Here is a 16,253-nt window from a genome sequence, read left to right on the forward strand (position 1 = left end):
ACAGACTTCAGAGGAGTGTGACTGAAGAGACTTTTGTGTTCTGTATTTATAGTCTGTAGATGAGTGGGGATGCTGAAGGTGTAAGAAGGTGGTTGAAAATTATAAACTATCAAGAATCAGGTCTATGTTAGTACACATGATGGTCTGAGTACTTAAAAAATGGTGAGTAGCACTTCCACTGAAAAATAAAGAGTGCAGGAACAGTGATACAATCCGTCTCAGCTCCAAGGCATCACTGTTCCTACATTCTTTTTTTTTTTAGTAGAAGTCCTACTCACCATTTTAAAAATGGCCCTCAGAGAGCTGAAGCTAGGCTCTTCTGACTGATATTTTCAGGGAAAACAGAGTCTTTACAAAGAGATAATCATGGCACTTCTCAGTCCTCTTTCTCATTCACACCTGCCTGACCTAAAGCCACGGTCCAGAAACTTTGCACTTTCCAGTTTCTGATGCGCTTACTGTGCTGTGTTCTTTTTCTTTTCTTTTTTTTTTTTTTTTAATCAAATTAAAAAATTAGAGAAGTTCTGTTGCACAAATTCTTAAAGGGTGATTGTGGGGTTTAGTTTCTTTGACAAAACACTGAAAGGAGTTTTGTTTTGGTTTTTTTTCTAGTCAGCAAAAAGAACTTTCCGTTCTCAGGGGGAATAAAGCTCTAGAAAAAGTTGATCTTTTTCATCGAAAATCATTTTAGCTCATAAGCTATTCTTTCCTTATCTTGATGGTAAAAAAAAGATCAGATTTCTAGATCAATAATGTTGAAAACAGCAGCAGCAGCAGCAATCATCCTGGATGCGTGTTGTTTTCTGATGTGCTTTCATATCTGAGCATTTCCTCATGCTGTAAATATCAGCCTGACTTACGCTCAGGCTTCAACCTCACATCAAGCAATGACAAAAAAAATAGGGGCTGTTTAAATGCAGCAAGGCTTGGAAAAAACAATTTTTTAAAAATGCCAGCATGTCAAAACATTGAAGGAAAATATTGAAGTGTACCAGTGTGCTTCCAGTTTGTCTGTTGCTGAATGCTTTTTCTATTGAATAATCACATCTTCTAGGGTCTAAAGCAGTGGTTCATTGTATGTAATGCGTGCTTCAAGGCATTAAAAAAAAAAAAAAAAGAGATTGAAATTACCTAGAGGAAACCAAATCACTTTATTTCAAAGACAAATTGGATTGATCTATCTTACCATTCTCCATAGATTTCATAAGCACATTACTTGTTGAAGTGGTATCAGGCATTTTATATATTATAGTAATTTGCATGTGTTCATTAAGCTGCGCTTTGTAAAGCTCTCTGACAGGGGCATTTGATGAATCCTTTTGTGGACTGCATGGTTTCTTTGCGCGGAGCAATCTGTTAAATCATGCCTATGTCCTTCAGTTTGTCAGAACCAGTAAATGAAGCAGATGTTAGTAACTGTGGGAGAGTTTGGGCTTTTTTAGTGTTTGCAGAATATGGGGTAACCGTGAAGGGCATGATGTGTTTGTAAAAGCAACAGCTGGTGTTATTAAAGATAGAAAGTCTGCTACAAGTGAAAACTTTCCCTGGCATCTTCTAGCAACTCTAGGAGGTTTTTTGGGACAGTCAGGTGGGTGATCATTTCTAAAATAAACACTGCTAATATTATGCACAGCAAATTGTGTGCTTGTACTTACGCACAATTGTTCATATCTTTGGCTGCAAACGTTCTGTCACAGAGCTGTCTCAGCCATGCAATAATTCATAACATTTCTCTGTAAATCTTCTCAGGTCAACGATCCCTTGAGATGTGTCTTTGAGCAATATAATTTCATGCATTATGGAATTAGTAGAAGTTTACACCTGGTCAGTATTTGGAGGTTACCTTTATGACACAAGTTTTGCTGAACCTGACAGTTCAGTCCCTGGAATCTATTACCTGTCATGAAGGTCAGTTGGCTGAAGGTATTACAGCCAGGGAACAGCATGCATTTAGGTGGTTAATGTGCTTCATCTGGTGGGTGGTAATTCTTGTCAAGGTGTGGTAAGATGAGTGCTTGTAGTCAACTGTAGAAGCTTTGCAAGAGAAGGTAAAATGGACAGCCATGAATTGGGTAAGTAATGAAGGCAATAAGTAAGAGCGAAAGCACAGCTTAGGGAATGTCTCAAGAGAAGTGGCAGAGGTGGAGGTGCTGCTCTCCTTTCTCTGGTGACCAGTGACAGAACACAAGGACATGGAATGAAGTTGTATCCAGGGAGGTTCAGATTGGACATTAGGAAAAGGTTCTTTACTGAGTGGGTGGTCATTCAATGGAGCAGGTCCTCAGGGAAGTGGTCACAGCAACAAGCCTGTCAAAATTCAAGGGTTGTCTGGACAGCATTCTTAGTTGTTTGGTCTCGATTTAGGTAGTCCTGTGAGGAGCAGAGAGTTGGACTCAATGATTCTTACGGGTGCTTTCCAACTGGAGATTTTCTATGATTCTATGGGGAAAAGGGGTTACCAGGCTAACTGATGAAGAAGTATATGTAGAGAAGCTGGAAGACATTACTGGAGAAAATAAAGGGAAAACTTCAGACCACCCTTTGATCTTGCAGAGTTTTATTGGTATTATCTAGTAAATAGCTCCCACTCCTTTTAGAGGTGGTATTTGGCTGATTTTCACATTAACTTTAATGACATTCTCTGTGTGATTACTCTACACATCATTGTGGAAATTCCTTTTGGGGAATTGAGTAGGAGATGCAAAGGGTGGAGATGTAGTGGTGTTACTCATAGCTTTGTGATTGAATCTCAGCTTCTGAGCCTGGCTTGTCTGCAGTTGACATCAACAGCAGGAATGGAAACATAGTGCATAGAATAAATAATACTAGAAGTTGTCACGTTTGTAGTGATTGCCTGAAAATATGTAGAGAAGACCAGTGAGAGATTTCTGTTGTTGTTGTTCTTGCATATGAAAGTAGGCAGCAGCTACAAATCAATGAACTGTTGCTTTTGTAAGAAAAATTGGCAGAATCTTTCATGCTGTTACTGGATAAAAATTTCTACTGCTTCTGTTTCTCAGAGTGAGTCTTTTCTGTCTGATTATCTTGCAAAAAATGAGTAGTGAAATAATTATCCATGCTGATATTTACATTTCATCTCTCTGCTTGAAAATTACCAGCTCACAGAAGGGAACAGAGGGAATCTAGGACTCTGGAGAAGAAAATGCCTGCTCTTCAGCTGGGGCACAGAGGTGCTCCCAGCCAGGTGACCATTGATGCGTAGTGGGTATAGAGTGTTCCATAACTGATTCTCTTTGCCTTCACTGTGAATCGTGTGGTGGGTACCAGTATTGCAGCTGCTGGGGAAAGCTCTGGCAAAACTGGGGGGAAGGAAAAGAGGCAAGACTTTTTCTAATATAGACTCTTAATTATATTTAAGAACTGGGACTGCATAGCAGCCCTGTGTGAAATGGTGTTTCTTGTTGCAGACTGCAAAGATGCCAATGGCACCACAGAGATTAGACCAAATGCATTTGGACACATGAACTTTCTTCCTTTTTTTTTTTTTCTGTTTTTTACTTTCTCCTTTGTGTCTGTCCTTGGTCTACTGAGCCTGTTTCTTTCTGCCAATGCGTCTTCCTCCTCCCTTTTGCTTTCTTAAGCACATTAGATTTATCAAATGCATTACGCTCAGGGTCACTGAGTGAGAATCACCAGGAAAATTTACAGAAACTCTGAGACTAATTGTGATTAGGTGTTACATGTATCCTTACAAGAATATACATCTAGAATTTCACACCTGTAACTGAACTGCTGTGTTCAGCATTTTTGGACAGTAAAGAAGTAATGCACACAATGATAGTCTTGATTTTTCATGTGGTTTCCCTATTCATGCTGCTGTCTTACTCCAAGTTAAAGGCAGAATATTGCTTAAATGTAGATAAGGAGGCTTGTGGTTTCCTAAATCATTTATATTTTCTGATATACCGATGATGTTTTTTCATATTCAATGTATTGGTTTTGTTTTTTTCATTGCAAGTAATTGTGGCAAAATTTCTAATTGAAAATTTGTTTTTTTTCTAGAGTTTTCTACTTATTTTGAACTTTTGTGTAGAAATTGCTTAAGAATCTATACATTATATACTTTAAATACACTATAAATTATCATATCGTCATTGTTATCACCCGGAACATTTCTCAGGTGATGCAAAACTTCAGAAGTACTAGTTCGTAAACTCATTTCTAAATAGATGTTTTATACAATATTTTTTTAATTTTATATACTTAAGCCATATACTTTTAGTGACTTTAAATATATATAAATATATATATATATATATATATAAAATCTGTTTTTCAGATCTTGGATTCTGAACTTGAAGCTGTTCTTGATTATATGCTTCTTGAAACTTGGAAAGTATCTGCAATAAATAGGTAAGTGTAATGGATACATTCATGTTTTGCGATGATTTGGAGTGTGTGAGTTCTGTTGATAGTTTAATGCTGAATTTCTTAAAGCTCTTGATAGATCTCAGTTGCCATGAATAGGACAGAATGATGGATCTTTGTAGGCTGAATTTTCAATATCATGAATGGTTTTTGTAGGGCAGAAATTCAGAGGGGTCTGATGTTCACAGTTACTCAGAAATAAATGTGTAGCCAAACCCACAGATAACTTCAGATGAGCAAAAAGGTGAGTCTCCATGAGCAAGTAGAAGTTTTGAAGGAAAAATCAGTGGGTCAGAAGTAGCTCTACTTTTGATCCCTCCATACTTGAGGCTGTGCTTCTTCTAGCTTTGTCTGTGTTTGCTTTGGTTTTCTTTGCAACTGCAGAAGGTGGTAAAGGTACAAATGTAACTAAATACTGGGAAGAAGATGGCCATAAAGGTTGAAAACTTGGGTACATTGAAGTTTCTGAAAATTTTCTCAGGTGTTTCAGTGAAACTCATTTCTTACGTCAATCATTTACAGGCAATATTGAGGCAATTTCACAAATACATTCTTGCATATAGCAAAGCAATTTTTAGATGATGTATTTTTCAAAAGTCAGGTCACACTTTATGGTACTTGAAACTCTGCTGAGCTCCTAGCAATGAAGAAAGATAAATGAGAGAAGATTTAGAAATTTTTCTTGTTTCCAAAGAGTTTATAGACCTAGACAATTTTTTTTTGAGTCTCAGCTCAGAGTAAAATGTTTCTTGAATACATGAATGTAACAGTTGAACTTACCTTGATCTGTATGAGAAACTTTAAAGAGATTTACAGCAGGGGAGAGGTTGAATTCCTATGAATAAAATCCAGGAGCAGTTTTTGGTGTATAGGACTCTTCCACAAAAAAGTGTTTTTTTGCAGCAAGTTGCTTATTCTGTAAGAATTAGAAAGCAGCATATCTTCATAGTGTGCTTCACTTGTAGGTTCCAAGATATCTGGCAAAAGCTGGAGAAGAACCATGGTCTCAGTTTTATGTATGGGGGCAGGTACCTGCCTGGATCACTGAAACCCCTACTACTAGATCTCTTGGATGTTCAGATCTGTGTTCAGGCCTGTCAGAGGATTCTGTATCTAATCATTCTTTCCGAGTGTGTGCAAAGGATCTCAGTGTTTTTATGATGTTTGCGTTTTCCTAATATTTCTCATATCTATTGATACGCCCTTACTACTCTCCTTTTAATCTATTCCCGTTTGTGGTACATTTCTTCGGTTTCATTTGTTCTGCTTTGTTTTCTCCTTTGCTTCTTTATTTTGCTTTTCCATGTTTTTTTGCTTTTTCCTCTTCTTAATTCATTTGCAGTCTCTGGAGATGGGCAGCAGTGAGACCTTACACAAGGAGGAGCTTCAGAAAAAAAATCATAGCAGAATGAGCTTCCCTTTTAGTGCCTCTCTAGAGAGCCTGTTGTTAAAGGCAACTTGCTGTCATTCCTGTAAATTTTCTTTTGCAGCCAGCTCTGCTGGGTGTCCCCTTTGTGCCCTATGAACATCTGTGTTGCAGCTTATGTCTGAACCCAAATGGAGAACAAATGTGTGAACCTGCTTCTTATTTTGAGCAGGAAGCTGCTGCTATTAGTAGGACACGTGGCCTTCGTTCACCTGTGACTTCTTAATCCCCAGCTGGGAGCAAACCAGACGTCTGGCTGCTCTCCTCCCACCAGCCGTGCCCTTGTCCGTAGGGTAGCACGTTTCCCTGCTTTCCTCAAGACACTGCCCAGTGCCTGTCAGTTGTCAGCATTTGTTTCCTCCCTGAATTTTTCCCAAGATGTCATGCAGAAAGGAAGAAAGGAGTAAGCACTGCAGGACTTTTGCGGCATGGCTTACTTTCCATTGCTTCTGACTGCAGTCATGCAGGCACCACCCTTCTGCACAAGGAAGAAATCTTCAAGCGCTGAAGGATTCCAACTCAAGGGATGCTAGAGCAGAAGAAGCAGCTTCATTCCCCAGGCTGTGCACAGGGTTTCAAGAAAAGTTGGCAATGGTTCTGTGCCAGTTTTGGACACAGCACAAGACAGCTCACTGAGCATAAAATAGGAACTTAACCTCAAACGGACTTGCTTTAAGCAACTTTTTACTTTAAAAGGCAAAAAAAAGGGTGACGAAAAGGAAAGTGCTATCCCACTTGGGTGTGCTCAGGAGTGTTTGAAGCGCGTAGGTGATGAACTGCAGTCTTTGTGGCATATGTGTGTCTCCGAGAGAAAAACAAAATCTGTTGTGTCAAGTTGGCTTCAGCTTGTGCTCGAAGGGCTGTTGTGACAAGCCTGGAAGGTGCAGAAACTTTTGTGAAAAATCAGGTGTGATAGCAGAGAGCAACTGTAACATTGGGGGACAGGAAGCTGGAGTATTTGAGGTCAAAGTCGGCAGCCATCAGCCAGCAAAGGAGCACAGCCGATTTAGCAAGAGCATGCACCAATTCAGCAGCTTCCCTCAGATGTTTGGGTTGGAAGGACTCAGAATTAGCAAACCTTTCTGTCTGACATGAGCTGAAAAGGCTACTGGACAACTTTGTTTTCCTTCCTTCTCAGTAAATGGTAGAAGGCTGTGTGAGTTTCAGAGCTTTTCAAGCCAGATTAGAAAAAGTTGACCCCTTCCTTTCGAAAAGTAACTGTCAAGGCAGTCCCACTGCAGCCCAGACATCCTTGCATGTATGAATCCTGCACAAGCAGTGGTCTTCCTTGGTCATTTGTATATGCATTTGTTACAGAGGGAAGGGTTGGTCTGGCTGATTGCATGGCTGCAAGTGCTAAACAGCTAAAATTTCTAAACAAAAAAATCTGGTCCTCTTTAAACGTTGGCGGACAGATATCTGTCTTCCATCTGCAGCAGCCTATGCCAAACTGCAGAAGAGCTGCAAAGTTTGTGTTCTGAAACCTTGGAGGAATAACTGGCATGCTCCAACCTTTTTTTTTTTTTTTTTAACTACACACAAATCTGAAACATTAAACACAGAAAGTAATGTTAAATAGTGACAAGCAACCAGAAACTGGGAAGTTCAGTTGGAAGGGTTGTGCCTTCTCTGTCCATGGAACAAAGCCCTGTCACAGGGCATGGAGCTCTTCAGCACTGCTGCAAGGACGTTGCTGTCAATTGACAGCAGGCAGTGGTCACCCACTGGGGGGGCAGTCCCTTGACTGTCCCCTGCAGTTGGGTCACCCAGTATGTTGCATGGCCTGATATAGGGGCCAGGAAGGTGGCTGGTAGTCTTGCAGGTGTGTATGGCTCAGAAGACCCCTCCAGAAGTGCAGAGTGACTTACACCATGTTGAGAAGTGACACCTGGAAGGAGGATACTGAATATATACTGTATACCAACTAAGCAAAATAGTCTTCTTTAAAAAAAAAAGAGTGTATTCTGATTGGACAAAGAACTTACAGATTCCAACTCAATTGTCTGCATTCTGCATTGAGCTTTATTGAAAAACATAAATATTTTACCTCTTCAGAAACACTTTCAAACTGCTTTTGTGCTTGGTATTGTTACCAGGAAAAAGTCATGCATGGATCTTCTTCTATTCTGTAACCAGTTGGCTTTGTTTATAAACAAATACTGGGACAGGAACTCTAATAAAATGAACTCCCTCCCCTTTTTATTCCCCTCATAGATAGACAAAAAATGCAAGGAGATTATAAGTGAAAAAAATAACAGTTTCCTAACAAGGAAAACCAGCAACACCACAAGGACATGAGGGAACAGCTTATCCACAGAAAAGGGAGTTTTCTGTTTCACATGGTCCCCCAGGAGCAAAGGGCGAAAAGAAGGGCAGAGGGTCCTCCCTGCCACCATGCCCTGTTCGCCCAGCAAAACAAAAGAAAACAATAGGAGAAAAGAGACAAAAGCAAAAACCCAGGAAAACTACCCTGCTCACAAGGCAGCACGCTACCAAACTGGCCACTGCACGCCACTCAGTCAGTTCCAATCTTAACTGCAGTGGTGGTGCCAGTTTGGAATTCCCTTGTTCCCTGCCATGTGTTGTCCCACTTGGCTTGACTGGGCTGTAGGCGGTAGCGATTCATTTCACTTTTGCTCTCTCTGATTCAGTGGCCCCAGCACTGGCAGTGGTTCCGTGTGGCGAGTGGGCAGTGGCAGCGCTCTGGTGGCTGTCCTGGGCAGACTGTGGGGGTGAAGCAGCACCTCCCAGCTTTGCTGCTGTCCCTGCAGAGCAGGGACAGTTTCCGGTGGTGGCTGAGACCCCAGAACAACTTTTACACGCAGCAAAAGCCCCACCCCTTCCAACTCTCTGTGCTGAGTAGGGTGCCCCCTCCTTCAGATGACATAATGGTATGAATATTCATCACTATAGCTCTCTTCCTTGACTTGTAACCATAACACCAGCAGGGAAGGACTCCTCCCTTGTAATTCCACCACTTCATAGAAAAGTCTCTCCAGACACTGCTGGCTCATGTTCAGAAGCTGTCAACCAGCACCCCCAAGGCCTTTTCCATCAGGCAGCTTTGCAGACACTCTTCCTCCAGCCTGGAGTACTGCATGGGGTTGTTGTGACACAAGTGTAAGGACCCAGCACTTGGTCTTGTTGAACCTCATGCAGTTGTCCATGGCCTGTCTAGATCTCTCAGCAGAGCCTTCCTGTCCTCCAGCAGATCAACACTCCCACCAAACTTGGTGTCCTCTGCAAACCAACTGAGGGTGTACTCAATCCCCTCATCCAGACCATTGGTAGATACTAAACAGAACTGGTTTAGTCAGTTAAACTGAGTTATTTTGTCTGTTCTTGCTCTTACTTGAGACTGTGTCCAAAAAGGACAGTATTGCTCTCAGTGAGCTTTGAATCAGCCACATGGAACATGGGAAATAAAGCGGAACTGTGCATCAGTCAGTATGAACTCAGCAGTAGCAATTTGGTTTGATTTGGGAAAGTGTCAGCTTCTAGCTGTTCCCTGTTCATTTTTAATTTGCTACCCCACCTAGGCACTGTGTTGTATTTACTTATGTGGACCTCGGCTGTTGTCCCTTCTATTTATCAAAGTTACGCTAAGAAGTTACATGTTAAAGCTATTTTGCTTTTCCCTATTGGTGTGTTGTTGCAACTTTTCGTCTCCCTTTGCAGAGCTAGGAAATGTTTACCTGTGTGTAAACGTGTGTTTACAAGGATGCCACTTTGATACCTGGGAACCCGAGATCAGCTTCTTCCAATTCACTGGACCTGCCTTGTCTGAGTCAGGCTGCTAAACATGGCATGTGCTATCAAGTAACACATGGTGTTGTCAGACTTAAAATATGAAGCACTAATAGAGCTTCAAAACGGTCTTGTTTAAGATTGGTTACTGTTTATAATACCAGTAATTCTGAACACAAGTTTAAGCCCAAGTGCAAGAAATTAAAGGAAAATGAAGGCACTTTTTCTGCTTAAATGGATTAATGAATCTGAGTATGGAAGAAAGCAGCAGTCCCCTTATAATGTGTGTTTAGTCCATGTTGCATTACTTACCTAGCTGGCTGTTATCTGTAGGGATCTTTTCTGTAGATCTCTTGAGCCTCCGTAGCAGAGTCACTGCCTGTCACTACATCCTTTGCACGCATGGGGTGAAGACTGTAAATGTCCAAGTGGGATTTTTAGTTTGAACACTCAAGAAACCAATGCCAAGAGTGAAGAAGTGGATACCACCTGTTGTTGATTCTGTTATGGTTTTTTCCTGCATTTGCTTGAGGAAAGTCTTTCCAAATTGGACAGGCAGATGCACACTCACATGGTGCTCTCTGTATAGATACTAACAATGCCTTCTGCTTCTCATCCCTGCGAATCCCAGCAATGTGTATCCCTATTCGTGGTGCAATGGTTGGGTCTGTAATCCTACAGACAGATAAAGTGCGTGATAGCTAAATGTAGCAACTTGTGAATGAAGTATCCTTATTTTGTCAAGACAAACTACCCAGCATAAAGTATCATAAATTGATCCCAGGAGGACAGACCTAGAATATAAACTGTAGTGCTTTGAATATATGTGTATTATAATTGTACTCAACAATTTACAACAATTTGTATTGTATTACAGCTGACAAAGTATTTTACCTTCTAGTAACTAGCTAACATAAATAGTGTTGATATTTTCCCCATATTTATAATTACATTAATTTCTTCATGTATTAGTAACTGTTCAGTGTCATAGCCTGCGTTGTAGCTGCCAGTAATCCACAAGCAACTTGTTTGCGTATTCAAAATATGAAACTGAAAAGTAATTGCTCTTTTTGCAAGTTCGTATCTTCACAACTTAAATTTTACATAGAAAAGCCCACTGTGTTACCTAAATATTGTCATGTTCAATATCAAAACATGTACTAATAGAATGTCTTTCAGAAATAAAGAAAAACTTCGTGCTAAGAGATCAGAAGGCATCTGATGAAAAATAAATGAATAGCTCATATTAGCTAGGAATTGTTACTTATTTCCAAATAAAGCTAAGTTTCGAAAAAAAGATGTTTCCTGCCTTTGAAAGTAGCATTTTTCAGAGCCAAAGGTGGAACATGCAATACAATTTTTTGTTTTGTAATGTGATTTAATTGGGCTAAACAACACTAAGCAGCATTTGAGGATTGACTAAATTTTTCAGAGGAGCTGGTGTTTTTTTGAAAGTTTCCTTAGAAATAATCTTTCTGCATTGCTATCTTGTGTACTTTGCTTTTTTATTCCTAGAAACGAAGCAAATTATTATTTCAGCATAAATCTGGCTAAAACTTCAGTTGAATTAAGTATCCTCTTAAGCTTCTTGGGTTATTTATTTATTTATCTAATTAATTTTTGATTTTTCCATAGTTGTGATACTTTATTTGTGGTGAATTCCTTGCTGCTGAAAAACAGTATTTAATGTAGTTCATGGGTTTGAAATTTTGCAAACCACTGGCATTTCGGAGGGCTGCAGAGTGAAGCCTCTTTTCCATTTTAATATTCCAGATGTACACTGAATTATCCAGGGAAGAGCAAAGGTTGATTAAATTCACAAAATAAGGTGATTCATAGTTTTTTTAAATATGTCACTCAACCTAAAATTAACTCAACTATTTACCAGTCACATACATGCTAATGAATCCCACCAATCTCAGTTGACCTGCTGTGATGAACTTTGTTGTTACGTAATATTATTTCCTTTGTATTTTCACTGAAAAGAGTGATGCAAAGCAAAAATGATTGAGAATTTTTTTTTTAGTATCTTCAATTCCAGGGCACATGGTAAATCAATTTAATTAGTAAGGCTGTAAAAGATGTGCTTCCTTTTTGTGAAAATGTTTCCTAAAGTTTAATCCCCCAGAGATTTAATCTATGATAGTGATGAAAGTGGCTGCTTTTAAGTCAGCATCAATGATAGAATTTCAGAAATAAAGTTGAGGTTATCTTTTCGTGCAAAATGTGACAAAATTATAAAGCTTTAAGATCGATATGGTAAATATGATTTATTATTATTTCTAAAGTTAGAATCACCTTGGAATGGCATTTTTATCTGTGTGTTACCTGTAGTTATAAGAAATTTGTAAGAATCAAAAATGAGTTTATCTACTTGCCTACTAAATACAGAAATATATTATTTAAATAGAAATGTGGTTATTTTGAATTTGTACTTGAGTTACAGGTAGATTTCCAATAGGCTACCCTGGATTATGAAATAATATCACTCTTTCTCTTCCCAAGGATTTTGCCTCAAAGCTTTACGGAATCCTGGATGAAAATCAGCATTGATCCATAAAATAGACATCACTGTAGCATTTGCATATGTAGGGCACAACAGCTGAAAAGATTTCTGGCCTTCGGTTATTTCTGTCAGGAAAATGGGGATAGAGAAAGATACAGATATATAATATTTAAAGCTGCTGGGCAGTGGTAGGCTGTTTGCAGACAGCTGCATTTTCAGCCTCTTTTGCTAGAATGGTTAAGTGGCTAATTAAGTGGACAGGTCAGGTCTCAGCATGCCCTTAGGGAGAAGACTGTTGTGCCTCAGCTTCCTATGAAAGTTTTGGGAGAGACAGGTTTGAAGCTGCAGCAGTCTCATTGTGGGATGCAGTGCTGGTTATGAGATGGGCTTAATAGAACCCCTTTTACAGGATTTTACTCAGTGGCTGCTACCCACAGAGAAACATAAATAGTCAAAAAACACTGAAAAATTTTGAAAACTGAATTTAAAGCATCACCTTCAATTGGATTTCTTTCTGGATTGTTCCACATTGTTACTGAATTTGTTTAGAAGGCTGTTTACTTGATGTTTTTGTGGGTTTTTAAAAGTAATTTCCATGATTTTCTCACTTGATTCATGCAGTGACATCATCTATGGTGACCGCACAGTTGTTTCCGTGGTGACAAATTGCAGTGTTACAAGCATGTTTGTATGAATCAGGTAAGAACAGCTCCACTATAAATGGAGAAAATTTGCTTTCAAAAATAACTCAGAAGTATTTGGTGAAAGTTTGCTGGAGAATAGCTTGGAAATAAGAAATTATTTTAACGTAGGTGAGTCTTCAGTACATCCAAAGACTTCAGCATGGCTGGTTTTATAGTGAAGCTCAAAGGGATCTGTCCACCTTTGGTAACAGCAACCACCTGGAGAATGCTCAAAATAGCTAACTCACTCCATGGTAAGAGTGAATTAATTTAACTGCAATTAAAAAAAAAAGCTTCTTGCTCATTTTCTAAAATATGATAACCAGCATCACAGCTCATTATGATTAAGGTCTATCTCCTTAATAGATTGCATCTTAAAAGGATCTTGAGTACTTCTATTATGTCGCAGATTCAGTTCTGATTCCACACTGGTACAAGCCAAGAGCTCCACCACTGAAGATGATCGAATTGTTTCAGGCTTATGTAAATATGAGTGAAATGTGACTTTTGTTCTCTACATGAAAAAAGGAACATATGTCCAAATTTAGGATGCCCCAAATGATACTGTTATATGGTAGACTGTATCATCATAGATTTAAATATACTTTGGGTTACATGGTAATAATGCCAAAAAGACCCTGGATATGTATAGTGGCAATATGAATTAATTCCACTCCTGTCATGACAATTCTCAGTGGGAATATTGTGCCTTGCCTGGGCTCAGACATTACTTCCAATAAGTATGGAAATAATGGCTCACAATGCTGCAAAGTGTTAGGGGATCTCAAGGGAAATCTCATCAGATTGTGTGATAGGTTTGAAATTAATTCATGTCCCAACTGTATTTACACGACATACAATTGTCTCTCTGATGGCTTATAAGGAAAGGTAAATGCTACCATCCTAAAATCAGCGAGGGGACTTGCTACAGTATGCTCTCTCTGTAGAGACTAGGTTTTTCTTCTGAGTTGTACAGAAACTACAGGCAACTTGGAAAATGGTTATATAACTTTCTTACACTGCAGAGTTATTGTTGTCTGGTTTGTAACCTCATTATGCCACATCATCATCTTTCTCGCACTTCTCCTTGCCTCCAGTTCAGCAGACATTTTTACATTATCTTTCTGAAAATCTGAAAGGGAAAAAATTCTTCAGAACTTCTTGCTTCTGCTGTGGATATGACCCAGCTATAGATTGATCCATTCATCCATCCACCAGTCATTCTTAGATTGTTCTTTGGTGAAGGCTTCTTTATGGCAGCTTTCTGGCCTCTTTGCAGGCTGATTTGGGATTGTGCCAGGCTTTGTTTGGGCAGATGTGCAGAGCTGTGTCATGTTAGGCCAAAAATTGTCTTCTTACTTTCCCAAAAGCGCAAGGGATTGTCATCCATGGAATAGTGTATGCTTCACCATACCTGTAAGTCCTGAATATCTCAGGAAGTATATGATGAATTTGCCAGCCCATGGGTTGAGTTTCTTGAATCCTACCTGTTCTGGAGGGCATAAGCTAAAAGCTCAAATGTGAATCCTTACAAGATTTGAAGAGTGCAGGACATTCATTCCGTGTTCAAGAAGTCTTTAAAGAACTAGAAGAGGTATGGTCTTCAGAGATCTGCTTCTACCCTAAAGTTTGAATACCAGTGCTAAGTATTTTTGGAGGCCCAGAGCAGAAGCGAAGTTAGCACAATATGAGGTGTGCTAGGGCTGCTAGCCTGGACTAGACCTTTACATTTTTTAAAGCAAAGTGACTTTTGACGTTGCTTTCAAGAACGTGGAAATAAAACAGAGAAGATACTGTGCGTATCTTCTCTCTTCTCTCACTGATTTAGCTTCGTTTGTATTTGGCTTCCACATTTAGCAGTAGTCTTCCCCGGGGCTTTCTTCCTATTGTGAAATCCATGCTTTCTCCGAAAGGCATTTTCTTTGTTCCAGTGTTAGTTCTTTTGTTTCCTTGAAGATTCAACAAAACAGTGAAGAACTTTCAGGATCCTTTCTGTTAACTTTTCTTCTTTCCTGGTAGACTGTCTACAGACAGTCTTTTAGTTCTCCTTACTTTTAGTGCTTGCCTTTACTTTTAAGAGAACTCATCTTTGCTTTTCTTTCCAATAGTCACCCCCTGCAACAGGCAAAGGGTTGATTGGGCAACCCACTCTCCACCTCTTTGCAGATTTGTTACATTTATGTAAACATTTAGTACAGTGCTTTCGGTGTGCAGTAAACTCTAATTCTAGTTAAAGCTTCTTTTTTCCCCTCTGTTTTGATAAACTGTTTGATCAGTGTATCAGCAGTCACTTCTGGCACAAGTGTCAGAGTGCAATAGATATCTGTCTGCCTTTAATTAATCACATAGAAAAGAGAACAAGAGAAAACCCACACAATAACTTATTTCCTCTAATATTAATACTTCCAGATTCCAATCATCTTTATCAGCTTATAAAACCCATCTGACTTATGTTAAATCTCCTTCATTTTATCTGATAGGTACAAATACAATCACCTTTATTTCTCCTTATTATTCATGGTTGCTGGATTTTTTATGTAAGTTGGAATTGTGCTTTACCCTCCTATTCATCTGGAGAGGAGAAAGAACTGTATAGCTCTTTATCCCTTGCTTTGCTGAGCCAAAGTAGTTAGGATGGGGCTTGGCCATCCAAAGAGCTATACACTAAATTCCGATCGATCAATCACTAAGATGACCAAAAGTGAAACATAGATTTGTTATACATCTGCTACTGACAGACAAATACAAGACAGTGCAGTTGCAGCAAGAGGATCTGAGCAATCATTATGACTTGTACTGATGTATGAAATGGAAAGAAATCAGGTTGTTTAAGAATCAATGTTGGGTTTGTAAGTGGCAGTCTAGAGAAAAACAGTTGTTATTATCTATCAACCAAACTAGTTTTCAATTGAATTGTTTGGGCTTTTTTTTAACTTTATATGCCAAGAAATTAATAACGTAAGTATGTTTTTTCATGCTTTCTGAAGCACTGAAAATATGAACCTGAATAGTGTATGGTACTTTAAAATTGTGTTTAGCATAGAGGTATTTATCTATTTGTCATGCAGAAGGAAAATTAATAATCTTCTTTGTGCACCAAAACTTTTGTACTGAATCGTTTCTGAAATTTCATTTTGTAGAAGCCCATGGAAGCTGCGCTGTTCAAAACAGTTTTCTTTTCATGTACTGTAATGTGTGTTTGTTCAAACAAAGAAATGCTTATCTGTTGAAAAGATAGCAGTGATAAATTGCTTCAGGTTTCATGCTTACCTACTGTTTTCCATTTGGCATTAAATTCCTAGTTGAATCCCAGAGGCAGATAGATCTGAATTCAGAAAGTTACCTTGATGCCTTTTTTAGGCAACCCCTGTGGCCTGATGATAAAAAAAGGAAATTTAGTCATCTGAAGAACCATCCTTCTTGTATAGTTTAAATCCCACTAGATACCAAAAGGATTGCCATTTTGACCATTTTTGCTAAACTGTATTAATTTTCAGAGGAT

General features: G+C 39.0%; 1 protein-coding gene across 5 annotated transcripts in view; it reads left to right on the forward strand.

Moving 5' to 3' along the window:
• The window catches only part of ENOX1 (ecto-NOX disulfide-thiol exchanger 1), a 361,423-nt gene that overhangs the window by 71,083 nt on the left and 274,087 nt on the right, over positions 1 to 16,253 (forward strand). For 4 of the 5 annotated variants that reach the window (XM_027888872.1, XM_027888868.1, XM_027888873.1 and 1 more), the window contains exon 2: positions 4,301 to 4,374. The gene's annotated coding sequence lies outside the window, so the exon portion shown is untranslated. Of the gene's footprint in view, positions 1 to 4,300; positions 4,375 to 12,689; positions 12,768 to 16,253 lie in introns of all 5 variants that reach the window. The other variant, XM_027888869.1, reaches the window with a different exon arrangement.

Source organism: Empidonax traillii, unplaced genomic scaffold (genome assembly GCF_003031625.1).
Source record: "Empidonax traillii isolate 1590-97213 ecotype Southwest subspecies unplaced genomic scaffold, ASM303162v1 scaffold247:size2371522, whole genome shotgun sequence".
Taxonomy (NCBI): Eukaryota; Metazoa; Chordata; class Aves; order Passeriformes; family Tyrannidae; genus Empidonax; species Empidonax traillii.